Below are 18,278 nucleotides of genomic sequence, written 5' to 3' on the forward strand. Positions count from 1 at the left end.
GCTTGCCTAGCAAGCGCAAGGTCGTGAGTTCGGTTCCTGGTACAGGAGAAAAACCAAAAAAAAAAAAAAAAAAGAAGGGAAATTCTTGGCTCTGCCAAGCACTGTAGGATGGGCCCCTATACTTTCCATTCCAGACAGATCAATGTGGCAGTTAAGATGTTTAGTAGAGCTAACTACATCCGTGAGACCTCAACGGGTGTCCATGCCTTATAGAGTTACAGAAGAGGGGTAAGGGCCTCACTCTTGACAGGGCAGGTTTATGAGATGATCACAGACTCTGAGTGATGACCATAGAGTTGTGCTTTCAGCTACCTGATTAACAAGTACAGAGTAAGATTTATCTCTGCACAAAACTAAAAGTCTCAGGAACAAGGCAACTTGGGCTCTACCACTTGCTGGTTATGTGGCTTTGGGCAAGTCATTTTATTCAAGTGGTTCCACTCATGAGTTATAGGCAGTGCAGAGAAGCAGCAAAGACCACCGCCCCTAGAGTTCAAATTTGTTGTCTGCCTGACCACAGATATAGCCTCTCCTTGCCCAACTTCCTTCATTTATAAAGGAGGTTTAAATGTGGCACTCATGTGCTCTTTTGGAGTGGTAAAAGTGTTTTGGAACTCCATACAGGTGGTAGTTTCGTAGCATTGTGAATGTGCTAAATGCCACTAAATTTTTCACTTTATGCTATGCCTGTTTCATCTCTATAAAAAATTTCAAAGTAGCTCCCACATTAGGCTGTTGCAATGATTTAAAGTTAATATATGTAAAGTTCTTAGGGTAAAACTTGGCCTATAATAAGCACTATGTAAATATGAGCTATTATTTTACAGGAAGTATGCCGAGTAATTTACACACATTAAATCTTCATGACCACCCATGAGTTAGGGATCGCTGTTCTTCCCATTTTGCAGGTAAGAAACTAAGATACCAAAGGGTAAAGGACAGTTCCTGTTATCACTGCAGTATAAAAAAATATCCCCAAATTGTGATCTAAAGAAGCAATTTACTTGGCTAATTTACTTGGCCTATGGATTCTGTGGCCCAGAGATTTGGATGGAGGAAACAACAGTTTTTCGCAGCTCCACAATGTCTGGAATTTCTACTAGAAGATTCCACAGCTGGAGCTCGAACCATCAAAAGTCCTGTGATTTGTAAGTCTGGTGATTAAGGCTGGCGGTCAGCTGAGAGCCGCAATAGATGTTTGTGGGGCTTCCTCACATCATGGCGGCTGAGTTTCAAGGGAAGAAGTCCCCAGGAAGACAGAACCTGATTCAAGCTGTGTCATCCTCACAGCCACCCTCAGATACCATACAGCACCACACCCACCACACTGTTGTCATGGAGGCAGTCCAGGTTCCAGAGGAGGGAAAAGGAAAACAGACCCATCCTCTTAACAAGTACTGACAAGATTGTGAAAGAGAAGGTAAGAGAAGAAAAACTGCTATGGCTATATTTGGGTGACAAACTCTACCACAGTATCTTCCTAAAGCCCCCAAGGTAATTGGTGATGGAACATAGAATTGAAGATATGGTCCCAGAGCCCAGTTCTTCTCCACCCTGGGCGGAGCTGCCATGTTTCATGTGTCAAGATAGGGAGGCAAGAAAAAGAGCATCTGTTCCTGGGATACTGTGAGTTAACATCATCAGGGTCTTAGTTTCTGAATCTTTAAAATGGGGTTAAAAGGAGGGCCTCTGTCTTCATATTATTATAAGGATTAGCCCAGAGTTCATAAATGTGATAATCAGACTGGAATACTCTTGTCCATTGTCTTCCCCATAAAAAGGTTTATCTGGGAAATCAAATGAAGAATATTTAGAAAGATTCTACCTGCTCATCCAGGTTTGGATCTGCCAAGAGAAGCAGAACTTTCATCTTCATGCCATTCTCTATAGAAAGGATGTTGACAAATGGCTACTCTCTGATGCTCTTCTTTTAAACTTACTGCAACATTACTTCATGCAGCAATTAATTGGATCCTTGTCTATCTTATATTAATTATTGTGCCATTATGCCTCCTCATAATCAGCAGCAACTTTTTAAATTTTTCTGTGGGGAAGATTAATTTCTAGACATACTTTTACATGCAGCTACCCCTGCCCATTTTAGATTAACTCTTGTTAATTTCCTTTCCAGCCAAGACTGCTTAGAGGTCTTGGTTTTTAACTGGAAGCAGAACTCTATTTGGGTCCGCTCGTCCGTGTGTGTGTGCAGGCTGCATCCCACTTAAGGCAGCTCGCTAAATGAAGCAATTGAGTCAGTGCCACCATCGTAATAACACATTCTGACAAAAACATGAAAGATAGCGTATCTCTGCCTTAACTCATGTGGGTATCAGTAGAGGGGAAGAAAGTAAATTCTTTTAAAATACAGACAGAATCTTTTATCAATGAAAAACTGTCATCCGGTCTTTCTTATCTCTTTGTGCAGTGACAGCAGGATTTATCTTTCTTAGAAGCAAGCCTCCAAATGAATATCATGCCTGCTTAGCCAAGGTGAGTAGTTTTTCATCTCTGGGCAAATAGACATGTTTTACATAGATGCTGTGGTACGTACACACAGTTTGTTATCTTTCCCCGTGCCCTCCAAGGGGTCCTGTAACCCTTAGTGCCTTCCCTTTTCTCTCAGAAAAAGAAGAGAGCTGTGTATTCAAAGCCTGATCCCCAGATCCCAGGGGAATAAAAATGTCACAATTCTAGGGCACTGTGTATAGTATTATAATGGTAGATACATATTACAAATGTACCACTCCAGTGGGGGATGTTATCATAAGGGGAGCTATGTTTGTGCGAAGTCAGGGTTATATGGGGAAACTCTGTAGCTTACCTTCAATTTTACAGTGACCACACAACTTGTCTAAGATGTGAAGTCTACTAAAATTGTTTCATGAAGCAATCTTGTACTGGTCATATTAGCTTCATGGTAGCTGCTAGTCTGATGGCTAGGGGAAATCATGGATAGCAATCTCTCCTGCAGTGGGTAGCACAGCTTAGTTTGAAGTCAACCTGAGGAAGAAATCTTTCCTCTAGCAGAGAACTCTGCCATTAACACATCTTTTTAGGGAGCACCAAAAGAGTAATTCATTCATTTTATTCTTTGGTTTTTAAAAATTCTTTGGTTTTGAAAATTATTTGGTTTTCCAGTAAACTAGCTTTAGATTTATCCTATGGGTCTGCTGTCTTGGTGATAACAGAACAGAACTCAGCATCAGGACAATGATAGTAGCTAATTTTCATCCAGCACCTGTGTGCCAAGGACCATTCTGAGCACAGCACGTGTCTTAACTCATTTAATCTAATCAACAGCCTCAGTCATATTATAACTGTCCCCATCATACAGAGGAAGAAGAAACTGAGTCAAGAGTGACCTCAGAGGTCACAAAGCTAGTAAGCAGTAGAGACAGCAAATCAGGCGAGGCAAACTAGTTCTAGAACCTGTGATCTCAACCCTTCCTGTACTGCCAGTGCAAAAGCTCCAGGGGCTGCTCTATCATGACATGGCTATTTTCCAAATGTTCCCAAAAAGACCTTCACTGGGTCTCCTCTCTTTTTCTCAAAGTGGGAAGCATGATTCCTATTCAACACAAGGTAAGACCAAATCCATTATGACAGGGGAGATTTGACCTCTCCGGCCAAGTTCCCTAGAAATTTCCTAGATGAAAAAGCTTGGAAGTTCTAGCAGTTGGGATTTGGAGCTAACTTAAGCCAAAAGAGGAATTTATTGGAAGAATATTGAGTGATTTATGGAACTAACGGAAGATGGAATTCCAGACCTCAGGAAGAATAGAACAAGGCAGCTCTGCAGACCAGCAAACTGAAGACTGGAAGGCAGGCTCTGTGGGACATTTCCTCAGCAATGGCTGTTGCAGGCTTTCCTCGGGTGACTCATAAACTGATACAAATTCCTGGGACAGAACATCTTTTGGTTTCTCTTGGGTCCAGTGCTCAAACTTGCAGATCCCTAAAAGAGGTATCTAAAGGAAACCTGGGGTTAATTCTGACCACAGAATTAATCCCCAGGTGATCTGTAGTCTGCACTTTGAGAAATACTAGTATTAAAATACTAATACTAGTTTGGAACATTTAGATATATTTTATAAACTACGGACCAATTCTCTACAAAGGACACCAGTCATTGGAAGCTTAAAACAATTCTGGAAAAGAGGTAAGACAAACCTCACCTTCCTTTCTGAAGATCAAGACTCTGAGACACAAAAACTTAATTTCCGGGACACTTTAGTTAGAGTTGAATTCCAGGTCCTGTAAGTCGGACATTGTTTCCCCGCCCGCCTTTGGGCCCTACAGAGCTAAGTGCAAATGAAGAGTAATTTCTTCTGTTATAGAAGGTTTAAAAACATTTTTTATTAGTGTATGTTGCAACACAAAATACATACCTTCATTGTGGGAAATTGGTACTTATACGTATCACATCTTGACCCTTCTTTCTTCCCTTCTTACCACTCCCTCCCATCTCCCCCATCCCCAAGACCCTTTCCCATCTCCACAAAGTCTTTCCCCTGCTTGCCATCACCGATCTTCTCATGGCTTAGCATCTGGAGTCTTCATTTCCCCTTCTTCCTCTTTCCACCCAGCACACAGATACATGCCTGCAAACACACTCGTTCCTGAGCCCACCCACCACCCGCAAAGGAGCTCAGCTACACAGTGCAAGGAGCCCTTCTGTCGGGAAAGGAGAAGAGCATTAAATCACTGAGCATTCATGCAGGAGTTTTGTTAATGGTGATGGCCCAGGCTGCAAGAGCTGCTCTGTCTTGGCAGATACCAGGACACAATCGCCAGCCTCTTCTACATGTGGCTTCTGCACTAAGCTCTCCCAGCTCACCCTTGTGACTGTTTTCCTAGAACAGGACTGGGAGAGAGAGATTTTATTAGATGCAGCAGGGTGCGTGGCTCAGGGAACACTTGAGTGGTTCTCAGTCAGGCATGAACCAGTCTGCAGCTGAAGATTGGGGGTGGGAGGCAGCTCTCTCTCCCTTTCACATCTGGGAGAGCACCTGGCTGCACCCTCCAAATTGCAGTGCCAAAGGGAGAATTGGCCCTGATTAGGCCCCATCAGAATTAACAAAGTAACATTCACTTATGCTAATGGGCGTCAAGGGTTAGTTCATCATTACTAGTAGATCGGATTGACCCAAGACAAGCTGAAGTCATAAACCACACTTAAAATCTCTCTGTCTTGAGGTAAGCAGGGGAAGAGAATTTATTATTATTGTTTCTCAGTCACACAAAAAGAGAGAGAGTGAAAATGAATGAAGGTCACCGTTCCCTTTACAGCTGATCGACTTTCCTTTCTCTTTGCCTACACAGTGAATTGCAGCTGGAAACAGAGGAGCACATAACATGTTTTCTGTTGTGACTTTCATTTCCCCCAAGAGGAAAAGGGACAGTCTATTTAAAACAACTTAGCTATTATATCACAGTGCTTCTTGTTTAAAATTCAAACATCATTAGAAACAAGCATCAACAGAACTCACACCTGACAGGGATTGTGAGAAGCACAACACAGTAGCTCAAAAATAATAATCCTAAATACACATGCAGTTCAATGCTTTCCTTTCCAGCATTCATATCAATAAGATTTTAATGTTATATGTATCTCATATATATGTATGTAACATATATATGCATACAGAGATATACACTGTGTATTATACTTGTGTATGCTATTAATGTTTGCGTATGTAATACATCTGTGAAACATTTGACCCTCACACAAAGTCTGGGAGGTAGATGGATGAGCCTGAGTTTCACTACTCAAGTGACTCGTCCCAAGGCGTGACACTCGAAATGGCATCCTAGTTTTTCTGCCTTCAAAATCAATGTTCTTTCCCCCATTGCACTTCATTTTTTTTATGTGTTAGACAAAGAAATATTAAAAGGTGTCAGAAAATGATCCCGTGGCTTGTCTGATGAGGCATGTGTACCTAAAGCATTGGTAGTATTTGTCCCATGATGTCATTGGACAATCTGCCATAAAATACCTATAATAAACCAGCATGTAAACAAACCCTAGATTGATATAGATCCCTTGGGAACAGGAAGTTCAGGGTCAATAGCTCCGGAAACATGGATAAATATTTAAACCAACAGAGGAATTTTCCCTCTGGGAAGGCATTTGACTTCGAGAGCATATACATGGGAGTCCAACATCATGCCAGGATTGGCTGCAGAAATCAGCCTGAGTGGAGGGTCCCGGGAGTTGTGGGGAGGTCCTTGGCAACATCTGGATCTTCCCTCTGGCTACCTCCAGGTCTGTCCATCTTTCTCAAGTCCTATCCTTGCAGCCCTTCCAGAAGGAGCCTGTGTGCAAACACTTGTCTGCTTTTGTATTAATGTCCAAATCTGTGGGGCTCAGAGCCCACATCTACTCTCATAGCGTGGCAGCCTGCCCTGAAAGTCTCCCTTCGTTGTTTTAGGGAGGTCCTGGGGTGTCCTCAGTACTCCTGAACTAGTTCATTGAGATTCTTTTCCTTTAGCCTCCTGGGCAGCGTCCAGACCTAAGCTCGTACAGTCATTACCCTCATTGAGGTCCTGCTGGGCTCAGTCATTTCTGCTGTACCCACTTGAGGACTCTCAGTATCAGAGCTACAGGAGCTCTGTGAGGGAGGAAGGAGTCCTATCCCCGATTCTGTGTTCTGCTGTTATTTGGACCCTAAAGTGACCCTGTGTTTATCTCCAAGTCTCCCAAAGGCTTTAGGAACTCAACTCTTTCAGCCCTAAACTCAGCCTGGGCAGAGAGATAACTCATCTTCCCATTGCTGACACCTCCATCTTGATGAGAATTGTCCTCCCTCATCCCAGCTCCCACCATCCCAATAGAAATTCCCATCAGTGGGCACTGGCAAGGGACACTAGCTTGCCATGTCCCCAAGCTGGTAAGATGAACCCCCGACACACTCCTGGCTTCCCATCATGTCCACTCCGAGAATTCTAAGAAAGCCAAAATAAGAAAAACTTGGAATACTTTGGCGGCGGGGGCGCTTCCTGAGAAATAAGACTCAGACAAAAATATAAAAGCCAACATTTGGGGCCCAAGAACCACGTAGTCTTGACTTCTTCACAGGAGGTCAGATCTACCCCCAACTCAAAGCTATGTGTGAGCAAGCAGAACGAAGCCATCAGAAGAAAACAACCTACCACTGGAAAAGCCAGGCTCTCTCCACTTCAACAAGTGCCCCCCTCCCCAAAACTAGGGTATAGTGTACTTTTCTAAGTACACTCAGTGTCCTTGTTATTTGTTGAGTCAGTTTTCCAATTGGGTCACCCCTTTCCTCAGAAAACACCATTGAATCTCATACAGTTTGCTCTGACCTCCCTCATGGCCCTTCATTTTCCTGCTTTTGATGCCGACTATGAATAGAAGTGCCAGGGGGAGGGCACGTGCTTTGGAATATGAAACTCTAGGAAGCTTATCCTTTAGAGGGATGCCAGGTCTGCACCCAGAGTCCCCAGTCCATTGGCCACATCCCCACCACAAGATCCCTTGGGAGATCAGAGGTAAGACAGGATCTCAGCATCCTAACTGCAAGCCGGGTCGGCCCTCTGAGCTGTAAGTTTCAAAACAGTCAGGCCCTCTCACTGGGCCTCAAACCCACATTCTTCCATGTTAAAGCTTCCAATGACTTTAATGCGAGTTCCATGCATGTAAGGCCTGCAGGATTGGACCCTCTGGGAGTGTAAAGTGACAACATAATAGAGAAAAATCACTTTAGCAGGCAACAGTGACAGCTGGGCAGGCATTAGAAAAAAGGGAAAAGGCCTCGGTTTAGACAAATTACTGAATGAAATGATCACATGAAAAGCCCTTTTTACAGCTGCCACTAAGGAACCTAGAAAATATAAAACATGTGAAAAAGTAAATAAAGGAATTTTTGAACCTTTTTTTCCCATTAGAGGTGTGGTAAATGGTTAAAATCCTCTAAGAAGATCTTCAGTGTTCTGAATCATGGGTCCAAATGGAAAAATGTGAGTTTTACATGTCAATTATTATACAACCAATAAAAGATAAGCAAATGAAAATGCTCCAAAAATCCTGGAAAATTCCAAAGCCCGTTTAAGAATCTCTATGATTATACTCCAATTCTCTCATTTCCTAGACTTCTGACATCTCATTACCCTGCATTATACTTTTACAGACTCATTTTCTAGCGTATATAAAAACGACTTAATGTGTCCTCAGAACTATCTCAATTACCTAATTGATGAGGGCTATCAGCCACTTAAAAATAAAATAGGTATTTCCTTAATAAAAATCCTTGAGGGAGAGGAGGATGGAATAAAGTCCATACTGGCAAAAAATTTCCAACCTAAGAAGTGGAATGGTGTTGCAGGGTGGGGTACCCCAGGGGGTGTTAGGAGATCTGGTTTCTGGTATTCGCTCTGCTGCTAATTCTCTGTGCGATTTGGGGCTGATATCAACCCTCCCTGAGCCTTGGTTACCAGTACTCTAAAACAGGGCATTGGAAAGGATGTCCTCAAGACCCCTTCCTGCGCTGACAGGCTATGGTTTTGAACACTACCCAGGGATTTGAATGTCCCTTTAGAAAGTGTACTCATGACCTAGGTATTTTCAAATTTAGGGGAAAAACTTTTTTTTAATTCTCCCCATCTCTTTGCCTATAGATGCAGTTACAGAATTGAGAGGGATTCAAAGAAGGCCAAATAACACAGTGATACTCTTAGTAATTTTGAAATTACTATAATGTTATGAGGTAATTCCCCAGACTATCTCAGATAAAAGCCAGAAGTATTTTCAGAAGACTTTCAAGCTCCCTCAGAGAAGATTTTGGGGATTCCTTAGCTTGGAAGCATCCCCACAAGGCCCTGCAGCATCTACTCAGCTTCCAAGAACTTGCCTGAACTGGATACAAAAAAGTGCCAAAACCAGCCTATCACCTAGCCAGGAAAAGAGGAAATAAGGCAGGTGATAACATTTAAAACAGATATGCACAAGAAATGCATCACTCAACAGTGGTGCCATTTTTAAAGTTCTTTTGAGCAACCTGCTGCCTAAATTTGGAAAGAGAGAGGACAAGGAGGAGGGCAAGATGAGGTCAGGTGTAGATATTTTCAGCTCATTAAAGTTTCCCTTCTGTAGTTCATAGCCTAAGGATTTTCAACTTTGGCTGTGCATTGAAATCACTTAAGGAGCTTTCAGGAAATATTAAAGCCTCAATCTCATCTTCAGAAATATCAACTCAATTGTTCAGCTGTTCTAGGATGCCAGTCTTGCATGGGGTTCTTGAAAGGTCCCCCAGATAATTCACTGGGGGCAGCCAGTTTTGAGAATCACTGTTCTAGGCCCTCAAATTCCATGATTCTCAAACGTTACCATGCAGTGCCTAGGGCACTTATTGGGAGATGACTGGTAGATCTCGTTCCAAGTTTCTGATTAAGTGGCTGCTATGGGATGAACCCCACCTGCATTCACAACATGATCTCAGGTGACACTGGTGCTCATGCTGGTGCCCTGGAGCCCACACTTTAAGAACCAATGTTCCAACCTCGCAGTCTGGCTCAGAGTAATGGGAGCTCTTCGCACACTGTTCACCTGCTCTATCCTTTATCTTCCCCCAAACCACCCTATTGTGGCTATGGCAGGCCTGTTGCTGTAGGCAACTGATCAGGATTTGGGACCCAGGAATGACTCGGGGTCAACAGAGAACTGATGAGTTGAGTTCTACTGGCTGCTTTCTTCACTTTTGCATGAGTCAAAGGAAAAAGGTTGGCCCTCCTGAAAGTATCACATTCAGTAAGCATTGCACAATAACAAGTACATAAAACAGAAAGTGACTGTACAGAAACTTAGTACCAGAAGCACAGCCCTTGCGCATGAAGTGAGGAGGACTTACTTCCCCAAAGGCTTGGATTTGTTCCTGGGAATTGAACCCAGGGTCTTCTCATGGAACTACATTCCCAACTCTGTTTTGGTTTCTGTTTCACATTTTTCATTTTACTTTTTTGAGACATAGACTCCCTAAATCACTAAGTTGCCCAGGTATGGCTTGAATTTGCACTCCTTTTGCCTCAGCCTCCCAGAGTTCTAGGATGATAGGCACACACCACCATGCCCAGCTGGACTTCTTAATTGTGAACCCTTCTCTTGCTTCTCTATGAATGATGTCACCTGTCTTCTCCCATGACCCTTGTTATCTGCTGTGCTGTTACTAAAAGTAGTCCAGCCTTTGAAGTGTGGTTTCTTCCCCAGTACTTGAGGTCCATACATTCCCCAGATGGGGAAATGTTTTCTCCTACTGTGTGATGTTTTCTCCTATAGTGGACCAAACATCTGTTCCCCTCTAGGCTAGAAGTCATGTCCCCCTATATCAAAGAAAGTTCAGTGGTAGCTGGGGAGACCCTCTGGTTTCAAAAGTACCCCAAGAATCTCATCTTACTGAAAAGTTTTGCACATCAAAAGAAATCACCACAAGAGTAAAAAAAAAAAAAACTCACAAATTGGAAAAAAATTTTAGTTGACTGCTCCTCAGACAAAGGATTTCTATTGAGAACATATAAAGAATTTTTTAAAAATCAGGCCCCAAAATTCAATGACTCAATCAAAAATTAGGCATCTGAGATGAATACACACTTCTCAGTTGAAGAAATACAAATGGCAAATAAATGTATGAAAAAAAGTTCAACATCATTGGTCATTCAAGAAATGTGATTGAAATAACACTCACCCCAGAAAAAAATGGTTATCATCTCACCCCAGAAAAATTGGTTATCATCAAGACATCAACCAATGAGAAATGCTGGCTAGGCTATGGGGAAAAAGAATCCTTCTCCACTGTTGGTGGGAGTGTAGACTGGTACAACCACTGTGGAAATCAATGTGGAGATTCCTCAGAAAACTAGGATTAGGGGTCCCATTTGACCTCGCTATTCCCTTTCTGGATATTTTTCCAGAAGAACTGAAAATGTCATACCAAAGTGATATATGTGTACCCATGTTTATAGCTGAGCAATTTGCCGTAGCTAAATCTTGCAAACGATCTAAATGTCCATCATTTGAGGAATGAATAAAAAAGATTTTGTGGTCTTTTTATATAATGGAGTATTACTCAGCTATAAAGAAAGAGAAACTCAGCTATAAAGAAAGAGAAACTTGAGGGTTTTATAGGTAAAGGATGCAACTAGAGACCACACACTTAAACAAAATAAATCAGACCCACATGTGTAAACATCGTTTTATCTCCCTAGTGTCTTTCAGAATTGTCCTGAGTGATAGAAGAAGTGGTGCTTATCAGTTGACTCCTTCCCCCATTGACAAAGATCTTCCCACAGTAGATTAATTCATTCACACTTCCAGGCAATACATGCCTGAGTGTCAGGTGAGCTCTTTCAGTGTCTTACAGCTCATTGCCATAGAAGCAGCAAGGAATCCCAGGCACTGTACTATCAGAACACACTTATATGAAGCTGGTGCCCTAGCAATACAAGCTGGGCAAAAAAGAAAGTTCAAGGCATGAGTGGTCCTTCACGCTGTCCTTCACAACTCAGCAGAGGTGGTAAGCCAATATGTTGTTTCTCCCAAGCATTTTCTGCTTTTTACTGATCCCTGATATCAAATGGTCCATCAGCAACTACATCAGAGTCCCTGACATTGAGTCATACTTGCTTTCCCTTGGGCACAGGTTAAATATGTCATCAAGGTTTTGGAGCCACCAAGGCTGAGAGGTAGAGTTCTAAACGCTACTCAGTTGGGGAAGATGACGTCAAGGTTTCGTATGATCCTGGCACTCATATTTGGGCAGCTGAAGTCTGCACATGAAACCTAAGTGTGACTATTGTTCTCACATCCAGTCAGACAAATTTGTGAAGCAGTCCTGTTGATCATAAAATTCTTGTTATCCTCCATAGCAAAAAAGGATAAGAGCTCCACTTCAAGCCAGAGTCACCCATCCTCAGGGTAGGCCACATCCTTCTCTGTTGCAAAGCTCAGCTCAACCCTCTTCACTCCTGCCTCTGCCTTGGAAAGCCAGCAGCACAGACTCACGATGACAGAGCCCTAAAGCAGCCAAGAAGCATAGCTTCTGGTAAAGTAGCTCAAGATATGTCAAGTGTTTAACAAAGTCAGTATGAAAAGTATTCTGGTCATCAGGACAAACTTTACAGGCCTTGTCCTCCATCCTTTCTGATACTTTGGCACACTAGATTCCTATCAGCTCAGGCCTGGACTATCCCAATCATCTTTAAACTAATCTCCCTGCCTGCACCCTCTCCCACATTAATGCAGCCACATGGGCCAATTAGTATTCCAGAGGGCCTTTTGGACTATGTCAATCCCAAGTGAAGTACCTTTGGGATTATGTCATTTCCAAGTTCAAATAACACTTGGCATTCCCCCATGGCAGAGAGAGTAGTAAAAATGCCTTTAGCCTGGCGTTTAAGACCTTAAGCTGACTTTCCAGGCTTATTTCCCTTCATTCCCCTACACAAAACCTACAGTTCAGCTCATAAAAACTAATACACACAAATATAAACAAATGATCACAGAACATAGGGCAGATGGCTCCCAGGAGTTGAGAACGATCCAGGAAGTCAGAACTCCCAATGTAAATCCTGAAAGAGGAGAAGCAATTTTCAGGCAGGTAAAGAGAGGAAGGAATTCTCCCTTTAGGTTTCAAAGAAGCAACTTGAATGAGGGGACAGTGGCACGAAGCAAAGAGCATCCATGGAGCTGCAGAAGGGAAGGCCTCAAGAGGTAAGCTTGAAATATAAACGAGAAAGAGGCCATATGGACCTTCGGGCTGTGATTAGCAGTCTGGTCTCTTTCTGCAGTCAGCAAGGAACATTTTGCTGAGGTATAAGAGAGGACCACAATAAGACCTGCGTTCAAAATTTCATCCTAACTCATCACAGTATGATAATGCACATGGGAACCATGAAGAAAAACAGTGAGGAAGGAATGTAGAGATTCAAGTAAGAGAGAAGACAGTGTGAACCAGAACAATGGCTGAGGGAATGGAGGTGGGGAGAATGCTTTGGCCACTGTGAAGTGTTGGCCAGATTTTGTAGCACAACTGGAGAACTTGGACAAGTGAGTCAAAAAGTAAGCAATGGGCTAACCAGTGGTTTTCAGGCAAAGTTAGAGACCTGACTCCACAGGAGCCCTGTGTCCATGGAAAAGTACTCAGCCTGCTAAACAATCCTCATTTCAACCCAGCCTGTCCTTAGGGACCTGCTTACACTCACCGGGTTACATTCTGTGTGAACAAAACACAAACATATTTCTTCCAATATACACTTTGTTTTGATTACAATCAAGATTAGCCTGTTTTAATGTTATGAAACTCAGCTGGGCTTTTAATTTTTAAAGCAAATTTAATTTTATTAGTGATTCTGATTACTCTAGTAAAAAAATTAAATAAAGTTCTTTGCAATCCTTTGGAAGACTGCAAAACCTGAGCTATAACAAGGAAAAGAGAAGGTTGAAGGGGGAAAGTTTCCCTGGAGACCAGGAGAAGAAAGGAGTCTACTATTTCTCCCACTGGCAAGAAACTTTTGAGAAGACAGGGAGGAAGTAGGACATCCTTGAATGCAACAAAAGGGGAAAATTCTTGGAGTCTAAGCTCTGTGAGTGGGAGGGCAATGCTTATCAGTGTGCCACTGGGGCCTAGGACTTCCAGGCACATAAGAAATAATCAATATTTGCTGGGATCAAGGAAGAGAAAGAGGTTCGCTGTTGTCAAGGAAGAGGACTTGGGGAATCATTGATTGTCTTGGAGCTGATGCCCTCTGTCCACTCACACCCTGAACTTGGATCATAGAAAGGAACAATGAAGCACAGGAAGACAAAAGATTGAAGAAGCTAGAAGTGCATCTGAGTATTCTGAGCCCCTGCTGCCGAGGGGGCTCACCCATCACTCAGTGGGTTACATAGTTCTGCTTCCGAACAAGTAAGTCTTTTGTAAGACCCTACTATACCCTTTGATTGGAATATTCTTCCTCCTGCTCACAGTTCAAATCTGACCTCCTCAAAATGACCTTGATCAGCCCCTTCATCTATAGTAAACCTCCAGAGACAACCCCTCTTCACCTTTTATTCTGTTCATAGCACTGATCATTCCCCCAAATTATCTTGCTTACAGATGTGTTGCTTCACCTTAGGGACAGGTTCTGAGAAGTGCACCACGAAGCTAGCTCACCTCTGTGCAGATATCATGGAGTGACCTGCACAGACCTAGATAGGGCAGGTCTTCCCTGAACATGGCTTCCTGATGCAATCAGGAGATTCTGTAAACACGAGATGTATGAGGCAGCTGCAGGCATAACTCAGCTTACTGCCTTATAGTAAATGTGTTTTATATAAGTAGAAGGAATATACTCTAAAATAATGACAAAAATGTATAGCATAGTAAAACCATAAGCCAATAACACATTTACTATCATTATCAAGGGTTATACATGGTACCTAATTGTATGTATTATACTTTTATATAATTGTCAGCATGCTAGGTTCATTTATATCAGCATCACTATAAATACATGAAAAATTCATCCTACTATGACATTATAATAGCCACACCAACACTAAGCAAAAGGACATTTTCAGCTCCTTTATAATATTATGGGACCATTATTGAATATGAGGTCCACTGTTGACAGAAATGTCTTTACATAGCATATGGTAATGCTTATGTGTTTATTCATTTATTGTCTACTTCCTCCTTGTAGAATGCATGTTCTTTCTACCAGAGCAGGGATCTTCTTTTCAGAATTCATCACTGTATCTTCCAGCTAAGAACAGTTCCTGACACATGGTATGTTCTCAAGGAATATTTTGCTGAATGAATACCAAATTAAAAAGATGAAGATGTATAGCATATGGATGGATCTGTAAATGATTGGTGAATTTAAAAAATGCAAGTAGCAGAATGAAATTTGTAGCAAAATTCCACTTGTGTAAATTAGATATGTGGGCATGCAAGGCATTCATATATTTTTTAAGGCATTGAAGTTGTTGACTATGTTGAGGATGGGAAAGGATAGAGGTCTTGAAAAAAATAAACTACACACATACAAACAGGTAAATATGGAAAAAGCGACCACGGACAAATTCTGATCATAGCCATGACCTGTGATATAGGAATAAAGAAGAGAAAGAATCAGAGCCACTTACTACCAGACCCACATTGTTATCAATTTATGTATAAATTACTAGACCAAATTAATTCAACCCACCTTTTGGTTGTTATAATAAGATTTCCCTTCCAGGAACTGTAAAGGAGAGAAATGCAAAGTGATTGACCAAGTGGGCAATGAAGTCAGAATTCTGCTGCTCCAATGGGATGAGTGATCTCTTCCTGCTCTGGCTCTACATCACCTAGAGCTTCTACATGTGGTTCCTTTTGGAACCTACTTAACCAATTTATTTCTATAGTCCTCAGGCCCTAGGGAGCATTTTGAAAGGATGAGACTAAAATGGTGCACAAGACTTCCTGGGATGTACATGAGGGATAAGAGCTGACAATTGACAGGTCGCACAATCAGACCTGTGATTCCCATCAGCCACAGCTGACAGTATAGCTTAGATACAAATCACCCTAGACTCAGAGAACACTGGAGCGAACTGAAAATTTTAGCAATGTGGAGAGACCTTCCTCCTCTCGTGTTTTGCACAGCCCTGGAGGGACTCACGTCTACAAAGCATAAAGGGCAAAGCCAGGGTCAGGACTCTGCTCTCTGACTCTCTTCCAGTGCTTTTTCCATTTCCCACACAGTCCAGCTGCTGACCTGTGTGGTGAGGGTGTGAACCAGGTTTGCTCAGCTGCCCAAAGGACACTGAGGCACACAGGCACTGAATACTTTTTTAGTACATTAGTTTCTTTTACTGCCTGAACCAAATCCTTTACTTTTTCAACTCTTCCCCAAAGTGTAGACTATCCAATATGTTCCCTTGTCCTACAGACTGAATTAAGTACAACGACTCTCAAATATATTACTTGATTCTATTTTTTAATCTGAAGTATTGGCTAGTAAATATACATGCATATTCAAATTTTCACACTTATAAGCAATACAACCAGGATTGCCTGTGACACTAATCATTGCCCCAAACTCACAACCATCCTTATTGTTTCTAATGCAAAAGCAAAGGAGGAAAAAGGAAACTTAAGATAACTTGCTGGTGACCCCTGGTAAATGACAGTTTAGCAAGACTTCAAGGAACTTATGACTTACAGCTTGAATTTCAGGCAAACATCTTCCTGCATTTCTAATGGAAAACGGATCCTTCCCCCTGCTTTTGAAGTGCTCTTTGGGAATTGTTTGAGTGTTCCTTGCAATCTTTTATACCCAGCCTAAGGACTCTGACAAACTCTCTCTTTCCCTTCAAAGGCTTGTTAACTGTGTGATGAATACACCTGTCACTTCCAATTCTAACCTTACGTTCTGTTGTGATGGCTGTAGCATTTGGTATCTATGGCAACTTTTCAGTGGCTCCACATCGATTAAAAAATGATTGGCTTATCAGGATTGCTTGGTTGATTGATGGAAATGATCAGTTGCTCAAAATAATCATGACAGATAAAGTCTCTTGATTAGCTATTATTTGCAAGATTCCAAAATTTTAGATTTCCTTACCTCCTTTTTATTATTTCTGTGCAAAAATAACTAGAATTTAATTCTACCGAAGTAGTTACAAGTTAATTTGAACTGTCTCGTTGAAAGAAATCTGATTCAATCCACACACCTTATTTAGAAGCCAAATGGCAAATTGGCCTATGCTAGAAAATCTACCCCTTGATTTTCTAATAGCCCAAGGTCAGAGTAAGGTATAATTTCTTTAAAAATCAAGTTTGGAGCTAAGAAAGAATTTAGTCAGTTTCAAAGCATTTGCAAATTAATTGTAGAGATTTTCATTTTAATGCTTCCAGTATGCAAAACTAAGAGAGAATTACAGGGGAGAAATATTAACTAGGGCCTGATGTTCCCAGGAAAACTAATGCCTTATATTTTAATAGAACATTTTACATCAGCACATTCAATAGTGTAGTGATGCATCAGTGACAGCATATGAGGCCATTTTACGAAACCCACATACTTTTTAAATTGTCATGTGTTTATTTTAAAGTGACATTGCTGCTCTTCAACTGTATTTTACCTTTAAAAATAAAGGTAGCGATTTCATATGGTTTAACCTAATAGTTCAAGCCCTAACTTTATTTTTAAAAATATTAATTTTCATGTCCTCAGGCTACCATAACACAGTAGCACAAATTGAGTGGCTTAAATGAGGAGAAATATATTGTCTGGCAGTTATGGATGCTGGGAACTTACCGTCCAGCTGTCAGTAGGACTACACTCCCTGTGAGGCCCTAAGGAGACTCCTTTCTTGTCTCTTGCAAGCTTTCAGTATCCGCCCAGCTCCTGGCACACTTTGCTAGCAGCTGCCAGACTTTAATCCCTGCCTTCGTTACCACGTGGCCTTTATGTCTCTGTCTTCACATAGCCTCTTTCTTTTTGGTTTTGGTTTTGTTTATTTCCAGCATGCCAGGCAGCCACTCTTCCTGTAAGCTGCATCCCTGGCCCTTATTTTTTATTTTGAGACAGGGTCTCACTAAGTTGCCTAGGCTGGCCTCAAACTTGTGATCCTCCTGCCTCAGCCTCCAAAGTAGCTGAGACTGTAGGCATGGGCCACTGTAGAGTATAGAGCTATCTTAATACATGAACACTAATAATTTTCAATGGAGTGCACCCTACTGCAGTATGACCTCCTCTTAATAGTTGCATTTACAATGCTCCTTGTTCTAGGTAAAGACAAGTTCTGGAGCGGTAGAGGTCAGTACTTTAACATAAATTTTTGAAGAACCCAATTCAACCACTACTAACCAACACTTTAAGTCTGTGATTTCTCAGATAATGTTATTCAGGATGAGGCAAATAGTTTTTTTTTTAAAGATGAAACTGAGTTTTAATAAATTGATAGGAATGCTGTGGAAACATGGCAACATCTGTAAACAGCAGGGAGAACTAAAGCTGAAGGGTGGGACTGACTGCAAAATTGGGCACAGTTGACTCTCCTTCCTCTTCCCACGTTCCTTTACGATGTGATCTTGGAGTAACTCCCAGCAAGAAGTGGTGTGTTGGTTTGGGGCTTATTTTGCAAGGTGAAACAATGTGATATAGGACACATATTTTATACGAATATATATATAATAATCACCCAAGAATGATATGCAAAAGAGTGCAGGAAATCTGTCCATACACCAAGACCAAGAAATCCAGCTGAGGGCCTGGATCCCACAAACATGTCCTGC

The sequence above is a fragment of the Chinchilla lanigera genome, unplaced genomic scaffold (assembly GCF_000276665.1).
Source record: "Chinchilla lanigera isolate Chin_1 unplaced genomic scaffold, ChiLan1.0 scaffold00052, whole genome shotgun sequence".
Classification (NCBI taxonomy): domain Eukaryota; kingdom Metazoa; phylum Chordata; class Mammalia; order Rodentia; family Chinchillidae; genus Chinchilla; species Chinchilla lanigera.